Source organism: Schistocerca piceifrons, chromosome 2 (assembly GCF_021461385.2).
Source record: "Schistocerca piceifrons isolate TAMUIC-IGC-003096 chromosome 2, iqSchPice1.1, whole genome shotgun sequence".
NCBI lineage: Eukaryota > Metazoa > Arthropoda > Insecta > Orthoptera > Acrididae > Schistocerca > Schistocerca piceifrons.
The window spans coordinates 358,100,525-358,125,388 of record NC_060139.1 but is presented as its reverse complement, the minus strand read 5'-3'; the positions used below and the strand labels follow the sequence as shown (position 1 = coordinate 358,125,388).

Below are 24,864 nucleotides of genomic sequence, written 5' to 3'. Positions count from 1 at the left end.
AAAAAATAGCAAAGAAGGAGAAGTCTGAACGACAGTCTCCGAGAAATGCGGACGTGGAGACTAGCATATTGGCTGAAATAGAAAGCTGAACAGTGGAAGCGCAGCTCAAAATTGGTTAAGAATTGCAAACGTGGGAGTGAAACGACTGGTTAATTTTGTAAAACTTATACTAGGAATGGAGATTGTTGTCTCGGTAACAAAAATATCATGATCCAGCATTTTGCAGACTCTTTTTCATTGGCGCATGGGAATTGCACGAACTTTTAGAGAAGAGATAGATCTCTGCTGTAAGAGAACTCTTCAGCTGCAGCAGCAGTTCACGAGCTCCCATCATTCTACACTGCTGAGTGCAGAATATGGTGAGAAACTGCAGTTTGGGCTAGCGTGGTGTGAGAATTACCGAGCGTTGGTGGGCGTGTTGTTAGGGTCGATTATGTTCCGCACGTCTTATATTTTTCTCAGGTCAAAAAATGGTTCAAATGGTTCAAATGGCTCTGAGCACTATAGGACTTTACATCTGAGGTCATCAGTCCCCTAGAACTTAGAACTACTTAAACCTAACTAACCTAAGGACATCACACACATCCATGCCCGAGGCAGGATTCGAACCTGCGACCGTAGCGGTCGCGCGGTTCCAGACTGTAGCGCCTAGAACCGCTCGGCCACATTGGCCGGCTAATTTTCTCAGGTCAGTGATGTTACTTGTGTGTGGTAGTTTTTCAGTCTTCTTGCAGATTCAGGCAATCACTGAGCGTCCATGGTGCATTTGTCTTCCCGTAACTCATTTGTAGACTACAGTTTTGTCTCATTCACCTAAACTATCCAGGACATTCAAATGTTAAATCAGTATTGTCCCATGTCAATAATTATTCCTTCCTTTTTTTGTTGACTGGTAAAAATTATATTCTGAAAATCTTTTAAATTATTGATAAAGATCTGCAATTCATTATATGAAAAATTGGATATTACAAATCTGTGTCAACTGGTGCTGACGAATCACAAAAAGATTGAAACTAATTCATATTAACATCTCAGACAAGTGACTTAACTACGAGCATACATAGCTATGAACTGCGCTTTACCAGCAGACTACAACTGCACTGTAGCAGCGAGCGACTGCAACAACTGTCGAGACTGCTCTGACATGCGACTCTATTGCAGCAAAGATATTTTCTGTCGCAGGCAGCGCGTGAGCAATACATCGAAATTACATTTGCTCCAGCAGGGTGGTGAACCCCTTACATGGTTTACTCATGAAGGGATTGTAGCAGTTGAAGTCTGTACGGTTTTAAACAGAAACGTAGCCGTAAAACACACCGGAAAGAAGAATGAGGACACGCAAGATGAGTAGACTTATGGGAAATCTCGACTAGACCTAGATTGGGCAATACTTGAACGAGCGAACGAGCTCACTAGTTCGGGGAGACCCCTACCGGTTGCCACAAGAACCAGCAAATTACTTATGAAGCCAAGGTTAACTTTTAGATCAGAGGTTAATAGGTACTACTCTTTATGCAGTAGATATAGGCTCATGAAATCGTTTGAAACGTTTGGAAGCACCCTGTTTCTTCCAGGATTCTCTTGTACAGTTTATAACGACATATTGATAATTTTCTAATTTTTTGCATGCTTTAATAAAACTACTTTATTTTAGAGCAAATATAATACTCTGACTATAAATGTGTCATTTGTGATGAAGGAAAAACATGTTTATATAAGACATGCAGTCATAAATCGCAAATCTGGAGTAATCAGTTTAGAAAATTTTGTCAAACAGTGTCCGTCTTCTGTCTGATATACTTCACTTGTTCCTTCCCTCTTTACCTTTCCTCCTCCTAACTGCGATATGTTAAGGCGCATGTATCAATATAAGTTTCTTTAACTGAGAATAATACTCATTTTTGCTTAAACCTTGTGTCATGTTATTTTATTTTGTACAACTAATACCCTTGGTATGTTATTGACATGTTTTACAGTCGAAGTGTGGGTGAGCCTGCATGTAGGCGAATAGCCGGCTTGCACAATGTTTGTTTAGCCAGCACTACGGCTATCTCACTGAGATTGGTACGAACTGTAGTAATTATTCAGAACCTGCCGGATTTTTAATTTGCGAAGCCCGATTTGCTAGTGCGAACACTATTGGCAGACCTGAGAGATTCGAAGCTGACACGGTCGTGAAAATAACAAAATAAACCAGTTATTCCCGCAACTTAAAAGTTACACGTAGTGCCTACCCGCCTGCAGACGTTAACGCACAAGGATCCAGTGGTGTAGGCAAATAGAGCGGTTCTCTATCACTGAAAGTAATCTGTTGTGTTCAGGCAAGAGTGAGTTGCTGTTGACAAGGAGTAATGGACTGTCATCGGAAACATCTGCATCATTTGCTCTGCCGCCATGGATTGGCCACTTCATCTGAGCTGACCACGATCCAGAATGCTAGGTGGCTGGTAACGATAAAGCATATGTTTATTGGTGTCAGACCCCTGAGAGCAGATGTTGCCGACAACTTTTGTCATCTACCAGCGACTGTGATGCTATGCCACCGTTTAAAAACCTCATAAGGTCTACAATAGAAGAATGCGACTCGAAAAAAATAGGCATTCCTTTCGTGAGCTACTGCGGTAAGACTGTGCAGTTTCTCGGCTTTAATAACCAACCATTTCATTACCCGATAGTGTCCCGAAGTAGCCAATTAATGGACAGAATCATTGGGAACTAAAATTAAAACTTGTGACATTAGTGTTCTTTCACACTCTTCTCAAAGTTCTTGGACATACACATTAAGATATTACTCATGATCAGCAGACTCTTTATAACAAGAAATAACTAACTATGCCGCACTTATACCAAACTTCCCTTAAATTCAGTACCTTTTTACTATTTTGTATTTGATAATGGTAATATCAACGGTAGTAATAGTAATAATGTGTTGTAGCATAGTTCTCATTTATCTCAAAATGAATACACAAATATAACTGAAATTAGAAGATGCGGCCTAGTGTAGAATACCAGGCACCTGGCTACAATGTAAAATAAATAATATTACCAGTATTATGTGATTACAGCCCTTCCATACAAGCAACAAGACGATATTAATATGTGATTTTAGATACCAAAGATGGTTGTTATGAAAGCTTCTGAGTTCACATGCTGCGACATTAGCACAGAATATTGGTAGATTGCAATGAAGAATACAGCTAAATAATGTAATGTCTCACTCCACTTGATGGCAGTGCCATTACTGCCAGGTAGATTTCGTTGTGTGTCACACTTGCTATTTAATTTGTTTTATAACACTACGAAATTTGCCTGAAGCTAATAACATGACTATTAGAGTCAGTAGTGGACGTAAATCGACTGCCGCAGAAGTGTTGTGGACAACGAGGGCGTTTCGAACCGTACCACCATAGGTGATACTCAGAATTATATGTGCTGTTTCAATATATATGGCAGAAACACTAGATGAAGCTCTCCTTAATCCAAAGATTGTTTTGAACACTGTATTAATTTACGAGACATTTACGAGACATGGCGATATGCCCTTGTCTTCCTCAGATCTTGGAACTGACTTGCCCAGCCAATTGCAGGGGAACGTACAGTTTAACATGGGGTCTATTTGCTTGACAAGTAGAGATACTATTACCAGAGGTATAGAGACAGCAAAATTGCGAGCAAGTATGAAGTTTCCTAACATAAAGTCAAGATGAACGAACAGCTTGGATCTAAGCATCGAGCTCGAGCCTCGGTTTCAGACACATGCACCTCTTAAAAACTAGCCTCGTGTTGCCCTGAATTAAAAGAAGATAAACAAATTAATGTACTTGTAGAAAAGGAGGTAAACTAAAACATAATATCTGAGCATGACCTATGTATGTCAACGTAACTGGAGCGGTGTGACCCAAATGTTAAAAAAAAAAATACCATATGTTTTTTCATTATTTTCAATACTACTTACACGCTATTATTAAATCTGCCTTGAGAACGAGCACAGTTTTCCACTGCAGAAACTTCACACAACGACCAGAGGAGAAGCGGATCTCTGTCCCTCTAACGCCCATCTTCACATAAACAGTATGTGTCTCAGTTTAGAAATATTTCGTAATTAATCACTGATTCGCATAAGTCGATTGAAGTAGTAGCAGTTGTGGAAATATGTGTGTGTACGGTTATTTTTTTTCTGCACTCGTTAATCTGGTGATATATCAGAAAGTGGACAGTCTTCATTTCCAGAATCCGTCTTGTGTTTCGAAAGCCTCTGGCAATCAATCACTTCGCATACGAACTAGTCGAGAGCAAGCGGAAACAATCACGTCATTCTTACATCGCTCGATTCGGGAATGCGACAGCAAAAAGTTGCAAATATATTTATAGGAAGCATACTCCGCCGGAGACAAAAAGATAAGTTCTGGCTTTACAAATGTCGACATACACTATGTTTACATGAGGCTCCTAAAACCGGATTTCGTAAACCGATTACCCAGTACCGCTTCTAGTTGGTTATGTAAACAACCCGAAATCGGTTCTGGAAATCCGGTTCTAGCTGCGGGTTTTCCACTTCCACAACTGATTTCTCCCAAGCAAATGCACAACCGTTTTTGAAACGTGCTTGGGGTGTCAGGTTATGTCTTGTAGCCGGCCGGGGTGGCAGAGCGGTTCTAGGCGCTACAGTCTGGAACCGCGCGACCGCTACGTTCGCAGGTTCTAATCCTGCCTCGGGCGTGGATGTGTGTGACGTCTTTAGGTTAGTTAGGTTTAAGTAGTTGTAAGTTATAGGGGACTGATGACCACAGAAGTTAAGTCCCATAGTGCTCAGAGCCATTTGAACTATTTTATGTCTGGTATTTTAAAAAAAGTACGGCTAATACAGACGGAGTGACTTTTTGTACAATGAAAGAGGAGTACAAACATTAGATTGAGCGTGAAGCTGCCTACACCTCTAATATCTAACTGAAGAGAAATAGCGAGTGTGCTGACTAACTTAAAAACTGGAACAGCTGTTTTCCAGGAGCCATATTTGACTGGGCTAGCAAATCAGGACTTAACACGTAGACACGATAGAGAAAAACGGTTTCCGAAATTCCTATTTGGTCTTCTAGGAGATGTGTCGCATGTAAACATAGTGATAGCTCTCACAAACAAATTCCTTCGGACCATCAGTGTGTAGATATTTCCATTATGAGAGTAATATATTAAAAAACATCAATGCGTGAATGAAAGTGAGTCGTCTCCGTTTAACTCTGTAAACAGCTACGTGGATCATCCCGTTTAAAACCTCTTATTAATTATGAAACAATACACTTCAGGTTGTTTTGTCAATGGAATTCATGTGCTGGAGGATCTCTAAAGGCGAACTTCATGTCAGAAGGGTTTACCTTTTTAGAACGTCTCAAGTAATTTTCACAATGCTCAAAAGTAAAATATTTTGCTAAATGTCGCTAGATACTCCCTTTAGACATGCCTTTAGCAATACTGAATTTTCAACATTATTTGTCACCAAATGTGTTGCGTCTAAAACATTTGGGAACCACACAAATCGCTTGTCATACATGTGTTACGAACTTTTACTTATATTCAAAGTATTATCTAACTGCGAGATTGCTGAAGATCTCTACACTATATTATGTACGACATTCAACTCCGAAAACTTTCTGATCCGAAGTTTCGGTTTTACACACCGGCGTCGCGGCGCCACTGGCGTATCGATCGCCAGCTGTGAATTGCAAAGGCGTCGTGGCGAGTCTAGCTCCCTGCCGGTTAGCGAGTCTGTAGCTCGTTCGGGCAGACACGCCGGTCGTCGGTCTGTTTCGGCAGCGGGAAGGCGTCAGCGGGCGCAGTTGGTGTTTTGTTGCGGTGGTCAGTGGGCAGCACGCCTGTCTACAGGATTATCTGAAGAGTGCAGCCGGCGCCAGAAGCACATGTCGCGTGGCTGTCATACAGGCGGCACCTCTCGCCAAGGACGCGCTCTCCTTACTGCGTCCACGTGTGCGGGTGAGTTGGCTCGAGTTTTTTGACCAGCATTATGCGTTCGCTTTCGTCATTCTCCCATTCATGCCTTCCAGCACTACCGATATTTACCAATGTTGTTAATTAACCTGAACTGTCTGCGGTTAGTCAACGGCAGTTCATTTATAAATCTGATGATCTTTGCCAAGTTCTGATGCCAGCTTTATTGTGTTAGGCTATTCTCTTAGGCAGGTTAGGTATCTTATTACCTTGCGCTATAACTAATGAGTATTAGATGTAATTGTTGTAGAAGTCTAAGAGGGCGTTATAAAAGCCGCGTTCACTAACGAAAGCTGTTAAATGTGTTTCTCTGTCGCGACATTATATGTGCTTGGTTACATAATACTGGACGGAGAGTGAGTCTGAAATAGCTGTCCCAGTAATTGAGGCACCAACTATTTTTGAGTAAAAGATGCCCTCTGTGAATCTGACTCAAAACCGCGCGACTGCTGTCGCCACAGAGCAACAGACAACGAAACATTTCAAATATCGCGCCCTGCCATTGAGTGGAAGGAGTAATCGCGTGGCCGGCGACTGTCTTCTTTCCATACACAAGCAGCGCACGATAAGTATTGTCACATAAAATGCTCGTGCACAGAGCTGACGCCGCATTCCTGCTACTTCGCTGACACAAGTGTACACGACAGCAGAGACGAAGACACCAATACAAATGAACAAGAACAGACTTTTGCTGCATAACATGCTTGATAAATACAGTTACAAGAAAACAGCTTCTATCGTTGCTGTTTTTTTAAACAATAGACGACAGCGGTGCAACTGTTTCCTTGAAAACAGTTTTACTGCCGAAGTAATAAAAATGCGTAGTTTTCTCCTCACAGACGTGGTAAAATTATTGGAATCCTCTTTTTATAGGGATACATATGTTAATTGTGGTACTGCCTTGTAACAATATTGTGATATTTTCGTTTAAGGACTGCATCTTCGATAACGCTCTCGTAGTAAAATCGCGTACTTTCGGCTTTCGGACGTTGTAATCGAAATAATAATTTCAGTGTTATTAGATTTTCTGGATCCGATGTTCGATGCGAGTTGACAATAAAGTATGGAAACCATAACCTTCATTCGATCTGAGTTACGGAGAATATAGCCAGAAGTCCTTTGTAATACAGTGATACTAAAATCAGGCCATGAAATAGAAAATAATATATACCCATTTGGGAGATACGAAATCAGATTACATCCATGCGTAATTTTGACAGCGTTTCTGCAGTGTATTGGTTACATGTGCATTTTATGTTCCTAAAATGCTTGAATACTGGAAGTGCAACAACTGTTAACACATTCGTAGTTTGTACATAGTTTTAAGCAGTGCCTGTTGTCAAGAACAAGCCATTTCCATTTATTCGGCGCACGTTATTTCAAAAAAAGTTACTAGTTCGGCAATGTAAGTGTAGAGGTTTTTAATAGCGCGCATGTACAGGAGCATGTGTTGCACGGTTGACTTGTGCTAGGAGCGTGTGGCCCAGTGAAATAACAGTACTGAGAGACGGATTTTATTCTGGGGTATACAAACGAAATTATGCTCTTTTTCAATGAGACTAAAATGTCTTTTGCGCTCTTGCTGTTTTGTTGCATACAATGGATAATTTTATTCCACAAAGTTAATAATTGAGGGACTGTAAGAATAAGTGGTATAAGTGCTAGCTGAAACAAACTGAGTAAATGACTGCGAAAGTTAAATGGCTATTTATAAATTATGTGAGTTACTATTGGACCATCAGATATTTTGCCTAACTGTTAGTTAGTCTATATATAGTTGTAGGCGTGGTTAGAGACTGTAGTGCCCCTGCATTATTTTTTATAATATATTAAAAATACCTGTACTCATTACCTCTTAAAACTATGTAGTGTAAAACAGATACAAGAGCAAAACATTTTATTTGGCTTGCTATATCTCGAGATGTTTTTGTTACAAGACACATGATATACATAGTACAATAAAGGTTCATTTTAGAACAAGGATATATGAGTAATTAAAGAGAAATTAATACAACGAGCTGAAAAGCTCTAAGTAAATAGCATATAAAATTGCCAAAACGAAAATATATTGGCGTGGTTCCAACACATATGATAATTATTCATAGTCACTTTCTACAATCCCCTCACAATTCAGTAGCTGTAGAATCATAACCAATTCCTTCTGTGGCATGTCTTGAGGAATGTCCTTCCTGGGCAACACTCGTGATGCTGTACGATTGTGTTGTGCATTTTCAGTCTCCCTCGTCCCCTTCTTTGATCACATTCTCTACTTTCTCTACTCACCTTTCTTACATCCGTGGTAACTGTTGTCCGGGAGTGCGAAATATTATTATAGAACTATTTAATGGAGGGGTATAGTTCCCCATCTCCTGAAGATTATTGTTTCTCAAATTTTATTTCAAACTCATCTTGATGCAAAGGCTGCAGAAGAGGTACTGATGGGATGAAGATTAAAGAGAGCAGCAATTCTCGGTATGTGCTAGTTGTATTCTAAATGCAGTCCAGGTATTGGTATAGAGCTTAAACTTTACGATCAGACTGCGGCACTGTGCAGAATGTAGCGTGTACGTCTTTTACTCAGAAGAGATCCGCAATTTAGCTCATTAAATGTGCATTTAGATCATTTTCGTGAGAAATGTCACTTGTACCACTTATAGTGCTGTTCCTAATATATATTAATGACTTGCCATTCTGTATTCACGAAGATGCAAAGCTGGTACTTTTTGCCGATGATACAAGTATAGCTATCACACCCAACAGACAAGAATTAACTGGTGAAATTGTAAACGATGTTTTTCAGAAAATCATTAAGTGATTATCTGCAAATGGGCTCTCATTAAACTTTGACAAAACACAGTACATACAATTCCACACAATAAATGGAATGACACCATTAAGAAATATAGACTTCGATCAGAAATCGGTAGCTAAGGTAGAATATTCAAAATTTCTAGGTGTACGCATTGATGAGGGTTTGAACTAGGAAAAACGCACTGAAGTTCTGCTGAAACGTTTGAGTTCAGCTACTTATGCTGTTAGGGTCATTGCAAATTTGGCGATATACATCTCAGTAAATTAACTTACCACGCCTATTTTCATTCTCTGCTTTCGTATGGTGTCATATTCTGGGGTAACTCATCATTGAGTAAAAGAATGTTCATTGCACAAAAGCGTGTAATCAGAATAATAGCTGGAGCTCATCCAAGATCATCCTGCAGACCCTTATTTAAAGAGCTAGAGATCTTCACTGTAGCCTCACAATATATATATATTCACTTATGAAATTTGTTATTAACAATCCGAACGAATTCAAAACTAATAGCAGTGTACATGGCTACAATACTAGGAGAAAGGATGATCTTCCATACTCAAGTTTAAATCTAACTTCGGCTCAGAAGGGGGTAAATTATGCTGCCACAAAAGTCTTTGGTCACTTACCTAATAGCATCAAAAGTCTGACAGATAGCCATATAGCATTTAAAAGGAAATTAAAAGAATTTCTTAATGGCAACTCCTTCTACTCATTAGATGAATTTTTGGATATAGTAAGTGGGTAATTTCCCCAAACCCCACAAAAAAAAGTATTAATTGTTATGTAATATTTTGTGTAATGTAATATCTTGTATAGACACCTTTTATTAACCTGACACGTTCCACATCATTACGAAGTGTCGTATTCATGATCTATGGAACAAGTACGAATCTAATCTAACGTAATTTCTAGTCTTAGGCCCTCAATTTCGACTGCTGCTACCGGCAAGCGTGGCATGAGTAGACAAGGCGTGGTGCTGGTTAGAAGTTGCAGCGCTTGACGCCTGTCCTTATTGATTGTCCTGCTGGTGACCTAGCGGGCTCACTGACCTTACGGCCCCAGTCGCGTCTTAGTGATTGCTCCCCAGACCTCTTTCCACACCGTACCAGAATTGTATTCCCCTTCTCTAAATTTTCAGTACTTGATCCTGAAACAGTATGACAATATTACTAGAAAAGCAGTAGCTTATTTTCTCTATTGTAGAGATGCACGCATTGAACTTAAGGGGACACGGACCTTCCCCTAGCTGCTAAATTTAAGGAACCTTCTCTCTTACACTTACATGCACAATAAAGATTTTTTAGCAGTAATGTGGGTAAGTACGACGCCTTTTATCAAAGAGACTGCAGTACATCGGTAATTATTCTTTAGAAAGACATTTTTTATTGTTGCAGAAATTAAAACTTTTCCGCTACTTATGTTTGTACTTACTTATTAGTTTTTGACATATTATGAAAAGCTATGACAAAAATGTATAAATTTTTACGCCGTACAAAAACTGACAGTTTTAGTTTTTGTCTCTAGTAGTTCACTTGAAAATTGCCATTGAACGGCAAAAGGCACGTTTGCACGAAACAGTGCTTTAAGTTTAAGCCAAACTTTAACTAAATCCCGGAGCGTAGCAAAGATTTCATGATTCACCTGTCAACTCATTGTGTGTGTATGACATAGTGCTGATAATCTATTTCGCAGATCACTTCTACATTGTTGTGTGCGGCAATAGTATGATACAGTCCAAGTTGCGGAGTATAATATACTGTCTATAGGTGTTGAATCATTGCATGGATTGTGTCCAGAAGGACTAGACACGTGGTGGTAGTGCCAGAGATTACCGAGGATCATAGCATGGTTGTACAGGTAAACACAGTCTATCAAAAACTGTCATGGAAATTACAAATCAATCTTCAGAGATCTATCTGATACTGAATTATTCCGTGTATTTCTTCATGGTCGTACAGAGTCAGTGAATTATTCCGTGAATTTCTTCATGGTCGTACAGAGTCAGAACGAGAGTGTGAACTATGTGATGTGGAGCAGAATTCTGGTCCTCACATCCATAAAGTTTCTTCCAGTTTACACAATACAGTTTACAAAGCAACAACTCCTCGTCCGAAATGGAAACAGTTGGCAGGAACTCGTCGTCTGAAATGGAAACAGTTGCCTGTAGTGTCAAGTGTGGCAATATGTTCCACAGTTTTATTGTCTCTACGAATACTGGATTCTTGTAGAGAGATGTGATGACAAACCTTCGTCAGTACACATTTAGAAAAATAAAATAAAAGTACTAGAATTAAGTAAGATGAAAAAATACTATGTCTCTTCTATTTAAGAATATCAGAAACCAAAAAACGTAATTTCCATTTTGTGTGTCCAGGTCCACTTAACATATCCTTATTGTAATACTCGCAGGCTTATTATTTAAAAGTATTAAAAATTAACACGAAATCGCTACTTCCTAGAATATTTCAGAAACGAGTGGAGACGGTACTCTGTGATGGACGAAAAGCTGGAAACATCGAATTTGAGAGACATAATTATGGATATGTAGTGCACTTGCGTTAAATCAAACTACGTATTTTTGTAACTTCTGCTGTAACTTACACGAGTCAAAAGCATATATCGGTAGCTCAACGAACATGGAATACGTATAGAGATTTTGTTATTCCATTTAATTTACTATTTTAAAGTACTGTTTGTTGTCGTTCCATAATGTCTTGTTAAAGCGTGTCATATTTTGTACGTCCAGTTACGAAAGATTTATTCGTGCAGAAGTAGGTTCCCACTCACACCACAGTTCCTTTCGCTTTGGGACAGTAACGGCTGCTATGGACGTTGTACGGTTATTGCCCTCGTGGTCTAGTGCTTATAATTGCTGGTAGCCGCTATTGACGTGCTAAATACTTCTTCTGGCAACCATTCAGATTTGTTTGTGATGGGTAACTGTGGACTGGCTTTTGCCCATTGTTGAAGCAGCAGCGACATTGACACGCAAGTCTCAAAAGTGATGAAAACTGCAAAGACTTGCAAGTCATTATTGTTAGTTACTAGCTAATGCCCAGCAAACGTGGCAGTGTTCCTTTCAGTTGTTTTGTAGGTACACATAAAGGAAACACACTTATACGAGGGGCGTTCAATAAGTAATATAAAACTTTTTTTTCTGAAAGCAGGTTGGTTTTATTCAGAATTCCAATACGCCGTTATTGTTTTTCACTATTTTCAACACAATCTCCGTTCAACGCGACGGTCTTACGCCACCTTACTGGGAGGGCCCGATGCACGCAAGGTACCAATCTACTGGTCCACTTCGAAACCAACGTCTTGCAGCATCACTAACCTCTGCATCATCCACGTAGCGCTTTCCGTGGAGGACATACTTCATTGGCCCAAACAGATGGAGGTCGGAATGTGCGCGATCCGGGCTGTTGGGTGGAAGAGGAAGAACAGTCCAATGAAGTTTCGTGAACCCCTCTCGAATGTGAAGAACTGTGTGAGACTTTCCGCTGTGATGGGAAAGGAAAAGTTCGTTTGCATTTTTGTGAAGACGAACACGCTGAAGTCGTTTCATCAATTTCCTGAGGGTAGCACAATAAACTACAGAATTGATCATTGCATCGGGAGGGAGGACATGGAACGGGTCAACCTCTTCAGAGTCTCAGAAGACTGTTGCTATGACTTTATCGGCTGAGGGTGCAACTTTGAACTTTGTCTTCGGAGGAGAGGTGGTGTGGCGCCACTCCATGAATTGCCTTTTTGTTTCCGGTTCGAAGTGATGAACCCATATTTTACCGCCTGTGACAAAGTTCAACGAAAAATTGACTCGATCAGCCTCGTAACGCACAGGCATTCCGCATTCCCCACTGGTGGTCCTTCTTTGCTCTTAATCTTCTTCTGTTAGGCGGGGAGGTATCCAACGGGCAAATATCATTGATTACCCCAACAGGTGGACGAGTGTGTCAGCACTAACAACAGAGACGTCCAGTTGAGCAACGAGGTGGTTTGATTGTGACCGCCGATCACCTGGAATGAGCGTACCAGCATGTTCCAACATTGCAGGAGTAACAGCTATGTGCGCCCGGCCGGCACGCGCGATATCGGACAGGTTTTGCGCGACCCTTCTGCGATGCATACAAACTCCTCGCCCAGCGACCCACCGTGCTTTTGTTCACTGACAGGGCTCCAGAGACATTCTGCAAGCGCCTATGAATATCTGCGATGCTCTGGTTTTCCGCCAAAAGAAACTGTCATAGCTTTCTGCTTGGAACGGACCTGCGTTCCAGACGCCATTCTGAAGGCTACGTATAGCGTAGCCATCTATCGAATCTTTATGAAACTGTAGCGGCTGAAGTGGGAATATTCCACGATGTCCCACAATAAATTCCGCGCATTTTCTCAACCGAAATTGGCTGAGGGAAAATGTGGTGCATACTTATTGAACGCTCCTCGTATATGTAGAAAATACATATAAAATGATTTGTTCATCACTGCGTTATATGTGAATAAATTTTTTGAAGTGCTTTGGGAAATACAATATTTTTTGGTCTTTCCGTCTTGTTGCGAAAAGAAATTTTTCGGCTGTCCCACGCGTTAGCATTCAACACATAAGTGACCATGTGAGAAGCATGGAATTTGCAAATTTAATGCACACACTTCAAGGGACTGGCCTTGCGTTTTGTTGATGGTCATTGAAATTGCTAGGCGAACGAGTAACCGTAGTCGTTTAAAATGGCATGACATGTTGGTTGGAATGATAGGAATGCGTGGAATGAACACATCTTCGTTTGGCTTGCCAATCACGATTGTTGCCTCATGATGTTTGGCATAAGTTTTTTGACGGCGAACTAGGTTCAATTGTACTATCGAGGAGGATTAATTTGTACAAAAGATTTATGTTAGTGACGTATGGGTGGAACAACAGGGAGATACGAGTTCAAAAACTCAATTGGATAGTTTAAAGTACCGTCCACATTCACGAAGCTGTCACACGTTCGTAAAGCCATCGATGGCTTTTGTAATGTCGAGAATTGCAGCATTATCTTTCTGGTAATTGGTTCTAACGGGATACCGGTAAATTATTGATGGAAAAGTTATATACTATAGCTGACACTTTTTCCGGACAAAACTAATCATTTTGCAAAAAAACCGCGCGGAAATCGAGCTGTTACATTTTGAAATCATACTTTCTGAACAAACATTCATTTTTATATGGATAAGGGCTATGTTTCATATTGAGCGATAAAGAATATAAAACTCTATTGAAGATTTAAAAAAGGTGTCGAGGAGTATAACTAATGAAAGAGTTGCCCTTATTTCTTTGTGAGCAGGAAGATTGAGCTAAGTAAGACACTGACGTAAAACAAATGCGGGAGCTTGTCAGTTTATTTAGTTTACATGATGTATGATAAGTCAGAAACACCAGAAGAATTGTCTTGCAAAGAAAACTCTAGAATCAACAACCCTGGAACTGCCACAGACAAGTAGAGATGCAGTCCGACTGTTTTGAGATTTTGAGAAGCAGTGGTGGTGTACTTCTGGGAACACGAACAACTAGGATTGATGCAAAGTTGACTTCTTCGATACTGTTCACGTAGTTCGTGCTACTATGCAATACAATTAATTCAATTTGACAACATTGATACGAGGGCTATCCACAAAGTACATTACGTTTTGGAATTAAAAATAAATAAAGTATTGGAAATTTTTTTTATTGTATACAGATGAAAGCCACACTTCAATACTACTTTTATACATAGTTGCCATTTAAACTAAGGCACTTATCGCAGCGATGGACGAGCTTGGAAATTCCTTCGTCGTAAAATTCGGCCGCCAGCGCCTTCAACCACATGGTTACCTCTTCTTGAAGCTGTGCGTCGTTATCAAAACGCTGCATAGCCAACCACTTCTTCATCGCTGAGAATAAGTGGAAGTCGCTCGGTGCCAGGTCGGGACTGTACCGCGGATGAGGAAACAACTCCCACTTAAAAGATTCGAGAACTTCACGAGTGGCATTTGCCGTGTGGGCCCGGGCGTTGTCGTGAATCAGCAAGATCTTTGAGCCCAACTTTCCCCTGCGCTTGTTTTGTATTGCTCTTCTGAGGTTGTGCAGAGTTTGGCAATACCTTTGAGAGTTTATTGTAGTGCCTCTTTCCAGGAAATCCACAAAAATCGTATTTCTACCGGGGTGCTGATTAACCACGTGGTTGAAGGCGCAGGCGGCCGAATTTTACGACGAAGGAATTTCCAAGCTCGTCCATCGCTACGATAAGTGCCTTAATTTAAATGGCAACTATGTAGAAAAGTAGTATTTAAGTGTGGCTTTCATCTGTAAATAATTAAAAAAAATCTCCAATACTTTATTTATTTTTAATTCCAAAACGTAATGTACTTTGTGGATAGCCCTCGTAGTACCAGGAAATAACATAATATTGAGACTTTGTAGACGCTGCATACAAGATTGCTCACACGGAGGGGAATTTCCGTGGTTTCTGGACGCACTTGGAATAGTACTCTACGCTTGTTTCTCACAGATAGATAACACTGTCAGGTGCTGGCAAATGAAAAAAAAATTGAAGTAGCGAAGTATTGTCATCCATGATAGATCAGAGAGATCTTCCTGTAGGCTATAAGACAGTCTGAAATTTTACAGTTGATCAACATTCAGTCGTAGAGTCACGGTTAATATTCGTGCCGTGTGATGTACACGAGTATAACGAGTCTGGTACAAGTTCAAATGGCTTCTTGAAAAATACTCAAAAAAGCTCGCGTACTCTTCGTCGCGTGATGGTAAAGAGCTGGGTTTCTTGCAGGATACTTGTAAGAAAATATGTAGCTGCATTAAACCGTAAAAGCCGGCCGCTGGTGGCCGAGCGGTTCTGGCGCTACAGTCTGGAACCGCCTGACCGCTACGGTCGCAGGTTCGAATCCTGCCTCGGGCATGGATGTGTGTGTTGTCCTTAGGTTAGTTAGGTTTAAGTAGTTCTAAGTTCTAGGGGACTTATGACCTCAGCAGTTGAGTCCCATAGTGCTCAGAGCCGTTTGAACCATTTTTGTTTAAACCGTAAAAGAGTGAAGGCAATCGACAGAGAAAAAATAGCTCACCTATGATTTATTCCGCTGGACTTGAACCAAGAACAAAATATGAAGTTTTAGCTTTAAATCTGATCACGTGCAGTTGCTGAGTTGTCGATGCACGAAAATATCAAGATCTGTCAGTATCATTAACCAGTCCGATTCATGAAAAAATCGAATTCTCAAGCATAAAACAGCTTCGAACATCTGATTACGTGACAAGAGAGTGAACTGTGTTAAATATTTAACATTATGCATGAAATTGAGAAAAATATTTGTAATTATGTGTAAAGTTTTTTGGAAGTCACTAAGTGCTCATATTATCAAACAGTGGTTGAGTCTACTCTAAGTAATTTGCGTTCCGTTTTAGGCAAAACTAGTTTTTTAGGCATCTCACTGTGGAATGTGTGAACACTGTATGCAAAAAATTAAAACGCCATACCTGATACTAAGGATGGACAGCGAAAACGTAATAAGCGACAATTTTTTTTTCATAATCTTGTGATGGGTGCCATCGAGAACAAGTTTCTTAAATTTTTGAAATTATGTGTAAAGTTTGTTGGAAGTCGCTAAGTACTGTCATTGTCATATACTGGATGCATATAATCAGAAATTTGCGCACTGTAAGCTACGCTGGCTCAAGATATATACAATATGTATTTAATGACATAAACTCAATTTCTTGAAAATGGCATTAAAGGCCGAAACTAGGTCGTAATTAGACAAACAATACGTTCATACGCCGGTGTGCTCATTTTAATTGTAATACCTGACTTACTTTATTAAACTTGTAACACAAGATTATACCTCTTAGTGAGTAGATTATGACAGCATTTATTTTTTTGAAATTCACTCTGTAATTGTGTGAAACACTGAAAATGAAATTTTTGTTACCCCTGTAAGCCGTTAGATAGGCAGGCTGCAACTATGATTTTCCGCGGTGCGTATGGTTGGCCGTTTAGTGTCTTTGAAGGAGGACGCACAAAACTTGTCCAGGTCCCGTCATAGCATTATTGGTGGAACTGTATCGCTAAAGCTAAACGAAGTTGCACAAACGAACATTTGAACCCGTCAGTCTAGGATTGTGCACCACACAGTGAAGAAACTATAAATGTCTATATTATATCACTGTCAGTGAGATGGTGTAATTTCGAATTTCCAGTGCTTATTTTTCAGACAATATATCAAGCGAGATATAAAGTTACCAAAAGTTGTCAATAGATCACGGAGGTCATGCATTGTAAAGAAAAGTTGATATTTCCAGTTTAAAGAAGAATTTTTTTAATTTGTGTGATGAGCTGCCAGAAGATTCTGATGCCATTTTAAAGGTATGAAGAATTGTGATAGAAATACCGTTGCACCAGCAGCCCATTGTTTTAAACAATAACTGAGGAACCATCCATAAGACTTCATCTTTGGTAACAAAATAAAATTATCAGGTAATAATAACTGTAGAAGTCCAATAACAAGAAAGAAATTTTTAGTAACAATATTCATGAAAAATTGTGAAACATTTAATGTGAAAACTAAACTTTTTTATATTAACCTAGCAATAGCAAACCACATGCTACTTGGAAATAAAAATCCCATGCTTATTAAATTAATGAAAACTCACATTAATATTCATTACTAGTCTTCGGAGACAGGCACTCCTGGAATATTCGGCGGCGTCTTACACAATGTTCTGTTTGAGTACAAACAGAGCGCGGACCAAGACGTCGCCAAATATTCCGTGAATATCTGTCTCCGAATACTAGTAATGGATATTAATGTCAGTATTCATTAATTTAATAAGGTAAGGTAATCATTTCACAGGTTTGTACCATCGCTGCAGCTATCGGCAAGCAGAAGTGAGAGTTGATACCGCTTGAGGTGGTGACTTTTACAGAGCGTCTCAAATTGATTTTGAAATGTTATAGTAGTGAAATGCACCTTATCCTAAACTTATAACTTGGATTGAAGAAAATTTTGTGACTCACTTCGTATGACTACGGCACACAGTAAAACGTGACGACACATCGTTTCGGAAACCGTGATCTACGAGAACATCGTGCTAGAAAACCAAAGCTAGCCCTAACGCCGCAACATTCGGCGAGAGAAAATGGGCATACAGGCGTTTCTAAATGGGTTATATAGTAAAGAACGCATGAAAGATTAACAGAAGTGCCTTGAAACATACTCTAAAGTTATTCACAAGAAAAAAGCATATAGGTCAACACTGTGCAGAGACCTCGAATTTCCACTTAAACATAAAGATTTCCAACAAGAAGTGCTGCAACAAAAACGTGTTATGGTTAGTGCAGTCGCAACTCTAACAATCTAAGTAGGCTTTTCCACAACATAAAATTCACATGTACAAATCTGGTCATATCTGGCGTCTACGCAGTCCCATGCAGTGTCAGACTGGCAGAAATTTCAAGACACAGATCAATTAAAGACAGAAACTGGGGCCTACATTTGCGAGGATTGCCACGAATTAATCTGCCTGAGGAAATTGGGTCTTCTAGTGCGGAAATTGCTGTTATAAAATTTATGTGTAATAGGTCATGGGGCGGATATTGTTTTTGAGGATTACTGAAGAAATACGCATGTAACACAACACAGTATGTTATTAAGCAAAAATCTTATCAGTTGGCCAGAAACCATGAACTGGATTCGTTGAGAACTATAGGCCAAATAATAGAGAAACAGATACAGTGTAATACCAATCGTAATCTTCCCTCTCGTAAACTATCTTCTGTCTAACATACAACAATCAGAATTATTTTTGCGGATGACACTGGTATTTTGATCAGTCTTAACATAGGCTACATTCAACGACAAAGAAATGATAAATAATATTCTGAAAAGCTTATTGAATGGTTTACTGTGAATGACCTGACTCTGTTTCAAAAAGACACAATTTATGCGCATCTAGAGAAAGTACAACAATAAGTATAACATATTGATGAAAATTAAAAGCACATTTTGAAACTCCTAAAACAACTTACTTCAGCCACATTTGCACTTAAATCGCTGGAAATCTTGGGGAGAGACATATTTTGCATATTTTCATTCGATAATGTCGTGTGGAATAATGTTCTGGGGTAACTCAACTTTAAGAAAGAAAGTGCTCATTGCTCAGACACAGGCTGTGTGGTACTCACCTATGCTCATCTTGTAGAAATCTAATTAAGGAGTTAGGCATTCTGGCTACTGCTTCAAAGTACATTTATTTCGTCATGAATTTTGTTGTTAATAATACACTCAGATCAAAAGGATCAGTGGTATACATAACTGCAAAACTAGAAGAAAAAAACATTCATTGCTCTACAATGCATTGTCTATAGCACAAAAAGGGGCGCACAATGCTGACACCAAAATTTTTGATTGTTTATCCAGTGATACACTCTTAATTTTCTTTTTATGTGTTACATGAAATTTTAGCCTTGTATTCCCAGTGCATAATTAGTTACACTGATTTTGTTAATATACCTAAATTGTTTTAAATGCGTTGATTCCGTCTGGAGACTTTATCATATTTTGATACTAATAACTTGCTACATCCAAAAGTTGCGAGAGGGTGCTTGTTACAGAGCTGGACCAAACGTGTCGCGTGTCATATCGCACTAGCAGGACGGCTTTTTGCCTCAGAATTTGTATATTCAGCATCTGAGGAGCACTCTGCCCTTGCTGCGGCTCTACGCTGACTATTCCGCTTGGTTCACCAGCAAGACAGCTGCAATAAGCACGAACCGTACGGAGAGTGAACAAGTGTCCATCTTCAGGATACTGACACAATTTAAAATCTCACTAACGGTAAGAGAAACAACAGGGTAAATGATAGACAGGAACTTACGATTCCTATGTAACATGCAGGGGGCACATGTGTAGCTCGTGACTGAATTGCGTATTACAAATATAGTAGCATCCTTTTGGTTTCCTTGCATCTTTTCCTTCAATTCGATATTGTGTATGGATTAGAATATCTCTGGTTGTAATTAGGCATTTTCGCACAAGTATGACATTGTCAGATGTAAAATCCACACTGATTCACACCAGAAAAAGCCCTGGTACGAGCAGGAGACCTAATGCCCAAACCTTTTCTTGCGCAGGTTGACATCTAACCACAAAGCTGCAACGTCACATAGCCGTCGTATGGAGTTACGAAATGTTAAATGGAAGGCGACTAAAACAAAAGCTATGTTACAATGTCTTCACGTACAATGTATACGGCATTATACTGTAGAGGTGAAATACGCATAGTATTTGAGCGATGTGGTGTGGTGTTTGCGGCACATTTGTTGCTTACTTTTCACAGGGACTATCTTGCATCGTGTGACTGTCCCGTTGTTTCAGTGACAAACCCGTAATTTCTCGTATTAATAGGGGCATTTAGTCCATTTTGGTTTTGTTGTTGACCTTGAATCAAGCAAGAGTTTACGTAATGATTACGTCATTTGGGACAAATGGTCGCAAAGGGCGACGAAAATTACGCAAGAGGTTTTCCAAAATAAACGTTCCCAACATTTTCGTCGCTCAGAGTTTCACAACTTTGCACCAACTACGAAATCGCTGATAGGCAGAGTGCAGGGTATCAAAATCAAAAGTCGACGTGCAAAATCCTTTCTGATGGAGACTGTAATGTGATAGTGGTTTTCTTCGCCACAGCGTGAAATTTGAACGGTCAGTAGTCATAAAGATCAATCTGACAGGTTGCAACAGTCGGCCAAAATAATAAAATACACAGGTTCAAAATGTAGAACTGATGTTTCTAATTGACAGTAACTTATGGTCATCGTAGAAAAAGAAAGTCATGTACTCAGCCATGTATGCATTGACCCAGCTCTCAATACTAGATGTAAAATGTCACTTTAGAACAATGTAATACTACTAACATGCAGAATCTATTGTAGAAATCACATAAATTACAGTGGCTACCTTTTATCATGTAAAAGGGTAATGATATGGAAATAATCTATCAACTCTTCAGTGTGTCGTCTTGTCATTACAAAAACATCAAAGCACTGAAACTTATTTTAATTAATAAGTACATAACATGCTGCTGTTCTTGTTGTTGTATTAGGTCCGAAGACTGGTCGATGCAGCTCTCAATGCTAATCTGTGGTATACGGGTCACTTCATTTCTGAATATTAGTCGACCACTATATTAATTGCACCTGGGAGAGAGAGGTTTATCGTGTGTCAGCGCATATAGTGATAGTATTCGAGTATGTACAACCGACTTGAAAGCAGTGACAGTGCGATGAGATTTTCTCAGTCACAACTGTACTTATTTAACGTAATGTCACCATGTGTTCCCGTTACGGCCAAGTGCAGTCCTGTCATGGTTGAGTAGTGATCATTGCAGCCAACATTTACTGGAACCTACTCACTATTGCCAAGCCTGCTTGGTCTCCTTCTGCAACTTTTAATCCCCCCTTCCCTCCTTCCCCACACACTTCCTTCCATAACAAAATTGACAAGTCCTTGAAGCCTCAAGATGTATTCTAACAACCGATCCTTTCCATTAGTACATTGTCCCATAACGTTTTTTTCTCCCCATTTCGTCAGTTGTTAGATCCACCGACCTAACCTTCAGGAATAATCTATATTTCACACTTACATTCGTGCCTTCCAGACAAACACCTCCAGAAGAGGCCTCCTAACATTTATGTTTATTTTCAATGTTAACAAATTTCTCTCATTTTTACTGAAATACTTGGCTAGCTATTGCCAATGCACATTTTTTATCCACTCTACTTTGGTCATCGTGGGTTCTTTTGCTACCCAAATACAAAAGTCCGCTACTAGTTTTAGTTTCTCGTATCCTAATATGACTCCCTCTGCATCGCCTTATTTATTTCGACTAGTTCCATTACCCTTGATTTACTTTTATTGGCGTTCATCTTATAGCCTCCTTTTAAGACTGTATCCATTCCGTTCATCTGTTCTTTCACGTCCTTTGCTCTCTGTGGGAGAATTATATTGTCGTCGACAAACCACAAGGTTTTTATTTCTTCTCCCTGAACTGTAATTCCCGTTCCTAGTTTCTCCTTGGGTTCCTTTACTGCTCGACGTACCGACTGAATGACATCAGTTACCGGCCACATTCCGTCGCAGCCTTTCTCAGCTGCTGCCTAAAAGTGCTATAAACGTAGGTTTTCTTTTCTTCAGTATGTCTTGTAAGATGAGTTGTAGGTTCAGTATTGCGTTGCGTGTTCCTACACTTCTCCCGAATCCAAACTGATCTTCGTCAAGGTTGGCTTCTAACAGTTTTTTTTCATTCTTTTGTTGACGCTTAGTGTTAATATTTTGGAATCATGACTTATTAAACTGTTAGTTCGGCAATATTCGTGCCTACTATGTCTGAAATTGGAATTATTATATCTTCTTGAAATCTGAGGGTATTTCGCCTGGGTATTTCATCTGTCTCACATAACTTGCATAACACCTGGAATAGTTACGTCATGGCTGGCTCTCCCAAGGATATCAGTTGTTCTGATGGAATGTTTTCTACCCCAGGGACGTTTTTTTGATTTAGGCCTTTCAGAACATTGTCAAATTTCCTCGCAATATCACATTTCCGTCATATTCTTGTACGTCGCTGCTCGGGTTAGCCATGCGGTCTGGGGAGCATTGTCACTGTTCGCACGGCTCCCCCCGTCGGAGGTTCGAGTCCTCCCTCGGGCATGGGTGTGTGTGTTGTCCTTAGCGTAAGTTAAATTAAGTAGTGTGTGAGCTTTGGGACCGATGACCTCAGCAGTTTGGTCCCATAAGATCTTACCACAAATGTCCAATTTTTCTTGTACTTCCTTTTCTCGTTCCATCGTATTGTCTTAGATTTGTTTCATTCGTATGACCCTCCTATATAGTTCTTCCACTTTTCAACTTTTCCGTCTATGTTTAGTATCGACTTGCCATCTGAGATCTTGATGTTCGTAGACTTGCTTTTTCTTCTCCGAAAGTTTCTTTTGCTTAGTCCTGCGTACTTTTGCTGCTTTTCATTTCCCCTTTAGCCATTCGTTATATAACATGCTGAGACTGTTGCTCTGAAAACTGCCCGTGAAAAATTCTTCAGTCTTTGTATGAAAACAGTAACGAATCCGTAAGAAGCGATTGAGTTTTAGGTGGTTATAAGCATAACTCTCCTGAACGCTGTTTTACGACAAAGTCGTTTCATTATCATCATCATCATCATCATTTAAGACTGATTATGCCTTTCAGCGTTCAGTCTGGAGCATAGCCCCCTTATAAAATTCCTCCATGATCCCCTATTCAGCGCTAACATTGGTGCCTCTTCTGATGTTAAACCTATTACTTCAAAATCATTCTTAACCGAATCCAGGTACCTTCTCCTTGGTCTGCCCCGACCCCTCCTACCCTCTACTGCTGAACCCATGGGTCTCTTGGGTAACCTTGCTTCTCCCATGCGTGTAACATGACCCCACCATCTAAGCCTGTTCGCCCTGACTGCTACATCTATAGAATTCATCCCCAGTTTTTCTTTGATTTCCTCATTGTGGACACCCTCCTGCCATTGTTCCCATCTACTAGTACCTGCAATCATCCTAGCTACTTTCATATCCGTAACCTCAACCTTGTTGATAAGGTAACCTGAATCCACCCAGCTTTCGCTCCCATACAACAAAGTTGGTCGAAAGATTGAACGGTGCACGGATAACTTAGTCTTGGTACTGACTTCCTTCTGGCAGAAGAGAGTAGATCGTAGCTGAGCGCTCACTGCATTAACTTTGCTACACCTCGCTTCCAGTTCTTTCACTATGTTGCCATCCTGTGAGAATATGCATCCTAAGTACTTGAAACCGTCCACCTGTTCTACCTTTGTTCCTCCTATTTGGCACTCAATCCGTTTATATTTCTTTCCCACTGACATTACTTTCGTTTTGGAGATGCTAATCTTCATACCATAGTCCTTACATTTCTGATCTAGCTCTGAAATATTACTTTGCAAGCTTTCAATCGAGTCGTTTCATTATTTGAGTTCAATTTTTGGTCTGAAGACAGTGTCCATAAACTTACCTTTTCGACCAACGGCTTCCCTCAAGCCTCGTTTGATATTTTTGGATAATTAATTTTGAAATTAGTACTTCTGGTCTTACATGTCATTAAGAAATAGGGCATTTATTCAGGGTGCATCACAGTTGTTATCGTTCATGCGTGTATAGAATCAAAGAAAATACAAGAATGTGCGTACATCCGAACCACGGCATGTGCTTAACGGATCGTTACGCCACTCACGGCCGCCATTGGCATAATCGTACGTAGTGTCGCGCTGGCTGGACGCACATTCCTGAGCTTATACATACACTTAATAAAAAAGTTTTAAAATGGTATTAGTTAGGTGTAAATGCGTTTCGTTATTACAGAATTTGGTTTAAAATGTAAATGAAACACGTTCTCAGTTATATCGACGAAGGAAAATGATACAAGCCCCTCAGTGTCGTGGACGTACTTGGTTCACTAGATCACCTCGCCGTAGCATCATAACTAGACGGCGGTAACATGTCTGTGGCAGTTCTGTGTCTGTGTCACAGCAACACAGTCCCGGCTTCTGTATGAGAAAACTATCGCTGCCATAACATCCATCATGTCTTAAATGTATTAAGTTTTTTTTCTTTTTTTCCAGTGGCTTTCGAAAGCCGTTAAAAGAAAATGCATAGCTCCATTCAAAGAATATAGTCACCTTAATATCTCGGGAGATCTAAGTTTCACACATTGACCAAAGAGCGAAATTTTTACATATTTCTCCTCTCCGGACTTTGGAAACACGTTTCGATGTCTTCAACTTTTTCGAAAATGTTTTAGGTTGGTTGCTGATGAGTTCACGTTGTCATGTGTAAGAGAGGTAAACTATTGGTCTATTATTTATATTAATTTTATTGAAAACTTTTTATTAATTGTTACTATACGTCGTTAAGTTAAATATATATCTGTTTATAAAAGTAGCTCCATTACGCTTAGCACATTAACACATTCTCGGT

At 39.8% G+C, this 24,864-nt stretch overlaps 1 protein-coding gene across 1 annotated transcript in view; it reads left to right on the top strand.

Moving 5' to 3' along the window:
• The first annotated feature begins 5,826 nt into the window (after positions 1–5,826).
• LOC124777517 (sialin-like) overlaps positions 5,827–24,864 on the top strand; it is a 433,945-nt gene continuing 414,907 nt past the window's right edge. Inside the window, exon 1 of the mRNA XM_047252962.1 lies at positions 5,827–5,988. The gene's annotated coding sequence lies outside the window, so the exon portion shown is untranslated. The remainder of the gene's footprint in view (positions 5,989–24,864) is intronic.